The sequence below is a fragment of the Juglans microcarpa x Juglans regia genome, chromosome 1D (genome assembly GCF_004785595.1).
Source record: "Juglans microcarpa x Juglans regia isolate MS1-56 chromosome 1D, Jm3101_v1.0, whole genome shotgun sequence".
Taxonomy (NCBI): Eukaryota; Viridiplantae; Streptophyta; class Magnoliopsida; order Fagales; family Juglandaceae; genus Juglans; species Juglans microcarpa x Juglans regia.
The window spans coordinates 7,265,167-7,271,494 of NC_054594.1; the positions used below are offsets into that span (position 1 = coordinate 7,265,167).

At 32.2% G+C, this 6,328-nt stretch overlaps 1 pseudogene; it reads left to right on the forward strand.

Annotated features, from left to right (window-relative positions):
• The first annotated feature begins 203 nt into the window (after window positions 1-203).
• Window positions 204-4,992, forward strand: LOC121258666 (annotated as a pseudogene).
• Window positions 4,993-6,328: the final 1,336 nt, after the last annotated feature.

Below are 6,328 nucleotides of genomic sequence, written 5' to 3' on the forward strand. Positions count from 1 at the left end.
TTGATAGCTAGCAATCATGCATCGGTTTGATAAAAGATGTTCTTTCAAAGTAGCCAACGGGCCAGTTACGTTTGACTAATTAAATCAATGATAGTGATTCAAATCAATTTATTGGATCAGATTATTACATTTATATATGTATATTATAGTGGAAAGAAAAACAAGTACAGTTTCTAGCTTCTCATGGACGGGGGTCAGCAGTCAGCAATATTGATCAGCGCCCTCTTCCCGCAATCAGTGGCACCTTAATTTTATCTCCTTGCGCGCGGTTTAAGTCCAAGCTAGGCATGCATCTTAGCTTGCACTCTCTTCTTCTAACTTGTGGAAACTTGCACGCAATCCATGCATCAGGGAGCAAATCATGGGTATGACATGAAACGTGAATTTAACCTTTTACAATCTAGGAATCATAATTTCCTCAGCTGATTCGACCTGACATATATATATATATATATATATATATATATATATATATGCATGAAACACCAACATAGTTGATGCTTGTTCTTAAGACTTTCACAGTACTGTTGGGTACGTTTTCTCTTTTAATATTTTCATTTTTTTTTTATATGAAGGTACGAGGCCGGCTCGATCGAGGAAATCACCAAAGTACACGAAGATTCAGCACGCCTGAAAGCCGTAACATTCAGTTTTAGGAGCGCGAGCTGCTGCAATCACAGACCCTTTTTTTTTTTTTTTTTTTCCCTTGAAGCTGGGGTTAGAAATTAGTGACTGTAAAAGGGTGATCATGAAATGGAGCAATGAGAAACAACATAAACCTAATACGATGATGATGCTGTGGAATAATGGGCCAGGAGCAATGCATAATAATAATATGCATTTTACTGCAACACGTTGGCAACCCATAGTTATAAAGAAGAGATCAGTTGCAACAGCCGCTGTGATCCTCCTCATCCTTTTGTGTTTCTTGGTTTTTGCAGGCTGGATTGATGCTGTAAGTCCTTTTGATCATTTTCAACCATACATTTTCATAGTATATTCTTATATATATAGGCATAGTTATCAAGTCTCTTGCTGTGTATGGTTTTTTCTCTTGCATCCTTTAGCGAGTATGAAGCTTAATTAATTTCAAACATTAGCCATATCCCAAAACAAAACGTTTAGATATTTAATAACCTATTAAAAAATAGCATTGATAGTATTAATTAATTACAAATATATTTATACATTGTAAAAATATTTGTAATCAGAAAATTATAAAAAATTATGATGCAGGCCGATGATGTGGATCATGAGTGTGTAGACTCACGAGTCACGACCATGATGAGCCACCATGGTCAATCAAATTGGTCATATCTCATAGATCAATGGCCCAACCTCGTCCAAAGAGGGTGAATGCGTATTGTGAGTCACCCAAATGGGTAGGACAGACTAAATAATAATAATAAAAAGTCAGTCAGTCATACTTTTAATATTTTTATTACTAGCTAGTTTTGCTATTTATCAATCTATATATCACATATCATATTTATTTTTATTTTTTTTTATTCATGCTAAATTAATTAAATTCTTCTACTAACCATCCTTACACACATACTTATTAAGGAAAAACCCAAATTTCACATCTCATTGATGAACTGGTATTTTTTGTGTGCGTGCATGCATGGCAGTCTGTATTTTCATTATATACCTCCACCCAGAAACCATTAATCCTGATCAGAGAAAAATCAAAATCAACGCAAAAGCAAGAATTCCCACTCAAATGCACCAGAGGAAACCTAACAAAAACATGTCCAGGAGATTACCCGACATCCAACAAACCCAGTACCAATCCTCATGACCGTCCAGTACCAATATCGGACACGACATGCCCATCATTCTTCAGATGGATCCACGAAGATCTCCGGCACTGGAAGGGCACCGGAATCACGAGGGACATGGTGGAAGGGGCCCGGAGGACTGCCCATTTCAGGCTTGTGATCGTGGACGGGAAGGCCTACGTGGAGATGTACAGGCCGTCGATACAGTCAAGATCCATGTTCACTTTGTGGGGGATTCTGCAGCTTCTGAGATGGTACCCGGGGAGATTGCCGGACTTGGACCTCATGTTCGACTGTGACGATCGGCCGGTCGTCCGAGCGAAGGACTTTCGCCACCCAAATGCCCGGCCGCCGCCATTGTTTCGGTACTGTTCGGACGGCTGGAGTTTGGATATTGTGTTCCCGGATTGGTCTTTCTGGGGCTGGTAAAGTGGTTATATACATGCATTCTCTCTCTTTTCTAGCCTTTTTTTTATTATTTAAGATTTTCTTGACTTATTGCTTGTATGACCTGAATTGTTCACAAAGTTGGTTGATTTTGACTGAATATATAGTTGGGGAAAAATCATTGCCAAATTTTGAGTTAGGAGAAGACAAATCGAGAGAGAGAGAGAGAGAGAGAGAGAGAGGGGACAGATTTGTTTTATTTTTGAAAAAAAGGTAATTTGCCTTGTCTTATGTTTTTTATATAGGGCTGAGACCAACATAAGGCCGTGGGGAAGTCTGTTAGAGGACATAAAAGAAGGGAACAAAAGAACCAAATGGATGGACAGGGTACCCTACGCTTATTGGAGAGGGAATCCCAATGTGGCTCCCACTAGAAGAGACCTTCTGAAGTGCAATGTCTCTGACAAAGATGACTGGAACACCCGCATATACATACAGGTCACATATATATATATATATAAATGATATTTATATTTAAGAAAAATTTATAAAAAAATTTACTTTTCTACATATTATGCTTAAAATTTTAAAATTTAAAATTCAAAAACAAAATTAATAAAATAAATCTTGTAAGTAAAAATATAAATAAAAGTTATAAATATATAACACTGTTCATATATATATATATATATAACTTTTCTTGTGAATTCTAATTGAATTTTGAGAAAACAGTTTTGAAAATCACTTTTAGAGAACAAGAAATTTGTTACCTTTAATGGGTAATATATAGTAAGACTGCTAATTATGGCATGTTGTAATTTCAGGACTGGGTGCAAGAATCCAAAAAAGGGTACAAACAATCAAAGCTAGAAAACCAATGCACTCACAGGTAGTATAAATATATATATATATATAAAATAATATTATATATTACATTCTCATTTTATTTTGATCATATTAAATAATATGTAATACATTTATTATCATTAAATGATAAACAAACATATAATAAATAATTATTTAATAGTGATAAATGTGTTATATCATATTTAGTGAGATGATAGTATGGTGTATATAATTTTTCATATATATATAAATGAATTATTAATTCATCAATAAATATTAATTTGAAATATATATATTAATGTGCATGATGCATGATCTTGATATGATGATCTGTGGGTGTCTGATGATTTTGATCTGATAAATATATACAATGGCCTGGGACAGATACAAGATATATATAGAAGGATGGGCATGGTCCGTAAGCGAGAAGTACATTCTAGCATGTGATTCTATGACTTTGCTCATTACACCTCGTTACTATGATTTCTTTATTCGAGGAATGGCGCCATTACACCATTACTGGCCCATTAGGGACAACACCAAGTGCACTTCTCTTAAGTTTCCTGTCCAATGGGGCAACAATCACACTCTCAAGGTTCTCTCTCTCCCTCTCTCCTTACTAAGATTTGTTTTCATGATCTCTTCATTTTGATTTTTTTTTTTTTTTTGTTGTTTAAATTCGATCAGCTTAAGAAAGTTTTGTAGAAATTGTTTTGACTTTTGACTTTTGACTTTTGGATCAGTGTTTTACCTTTTAGTGCGTACTAGCACATCTAAAAGCTGCTTTGGGGTACTTCTGTTTTTGTACTATAGAATGAAATATTTGATAAGCACATGGTTTGTGAAATGTGATTTTTGGTTTTTTATATTAAAAAAATAAGAAATTATATTTACAGTTTCAAGATGAGTAAATTTTATTCGTCGCTTGTGATAGTCAAATGTAAGAATGGAGAGACTCGACTCTTTTTCTTTTCTCTTAATAAACAGTTTTTAAGCATTAAAAAAGATTATATATATTAATATTTAATATTTATTGTTGTTTCTATATCCAAAAAAAATTTAATATTAAATAATATAAAATTCACATTTTTATGTTTGTCTCTTTATCGTTGAAAGAGAATATTTGAAATAAAGGATTAGTTTTTTCAACTAATAAAATGAAATGGGTGTACATTTTTATAATATTCCTTAATATATTTTAGAGTTTCTATCTAAAGGCGGAAAACAAGATTATCCTATTGATTAATTAAAGGGACAGCTAGCATACATGCACGCCTGCGCCATCCATCATACTCTACCGATTCTTTTGTCACCATCCAGATTCCATAATGGTTCATGCATGGGAATTAGTTCAATTCACTATGATTCTTTTCTCCATTATTAATTTACTATATAATATGCCAGATACCATATACTAATTGTCACATCATGATATAACCCATAAAAATTGTCTTGATTTTATATCTGAATACAGTAAATTATTAAGATAACGAAATTAAAAAAAAATCATAAAAATAAATTTAAAATATCATATAAAATCAGTTTCACATCTGACTTGAGCTCCTGAATTTTTTTTTTTTTTTTTTTTTCTTCTTCTTCTTCTCTTTGTGAACTTTGCAGGCTCAAGCCATTGGGAAGGCAGCAAGCAAATTCATACAAGAGGATCTAAAGATGGAGAACGTGTACGACTACACGTTTCATTTATTAAATGAATATGCTAAGCTTTTGAAATTCACCCCATCAATACCTCCGGGAGCGGTGGAGCTTTGTTCAGAAATAATGGCTTGCCCAGCAAATGGCACCTGGGAGAAATTCATGGCGGAATCCATGGTGAAGTCTCCAAGTGATTCAATCCCATGCACTATGCCTCCTCCTTATGATCCCTCCTCCTTACACGACCTCATCGAGAAAAGTAATTGGTCCAGAAAACAAGTGGAAACATGGGAAATGGCAAAGTCAAAACAATAAGAAACATTAAATTGACTTTCTTTTTTTTTTTTGGAAATTAAATATTCTGTGTTTAACCATACATGATTGAGCTCTTATAAATCAAATACAAGCATTCCAAGTTATTGATAATGTTTGTGCTGTCTGCATGCAGTACTGATGATCGCATAATATAATTAAATTTTTTTAAAATTTTTACATAAAATATAATAAATAATTTAATTTTTTTAAACCTTAAAATATATAATAATATTTAAAAATAATATTTTATTTAACAAAATTTAATTTTTATCTAAAATTATTTTATCTGATCTCTACCCAAACCGGCCTAATATTCAAAAAGATATCAAATCTACTTTCTCATTTTCCAAACAGATCAGTAATCACATGCTCGGCTTCTCGATCTTTGGACAAGCTGCCTCAAACCTTTGGTTCGTAGGTTTTAAGTCATAAAATTATTGTACAACGTGTACACACGTATATGTAGATGAGCATGGTTGGCACGAATTATTTATCATTTTTTCTTTTATAGCTAGTGAGATAGATGTTAGGATAAGTACTGTAATATGGTATTTTCAAAATATTCACGCGCATTTCATTTAAAAAAAAAATAGATGAATCTAAAATTTATATATAAAATAATTTTTTTTAATAGTAAATCATATTTCTTTTTAAATAGAATACACGAAATTTATATAGTTTTGAACTGTATGTAATATTATTTTTCAAAATTTAATATTTCTTTATTTCTTTTCTCTAACCAATAAAATTAAGTTTGAAGTTTGAACCCAATAAGTCACTGTATATAGTGCTAGCTCATTAATAATTAGAACCCAGTTTTGGCAGCACCAACGTATATTTAATGCTATTTCATTAATAATACATGGCTGAATAGTCAACAATATCATAGAAAATTCATTATCCTAATTAATAAGATTTTAATTAGGCATCCATCCACATCAAACACTTGTAAGTCTTGTTAAACCTCCACTGATTTGATTTGATTGGCCTAACTGGTTTTACTGGTCCTGAAAATGGGGGGGACTGGCCTGATAAAAATATACTCATGAAAGAATTTGGAAAAAATATATATTTTTTACATGAATGAAAAATAAAATCAACCATAATATATATATAAGTAATGTTACAGTAAATGTCATTTTTTTTTATAAATATATAAGATATATGATTTAATTCTCAAACTATAAATATCATTTTTATTCTGTATATATATATATATATATACACACACACAAATAAAAGATACGTTATATAAAATTGTAGGTCGAGGGAAAAAAATATAATTAGAGAGAGAGAGAGAGAGAGAGAGAGAGAGAGGCATACAGCTTACTGCCGTAGAAATTACT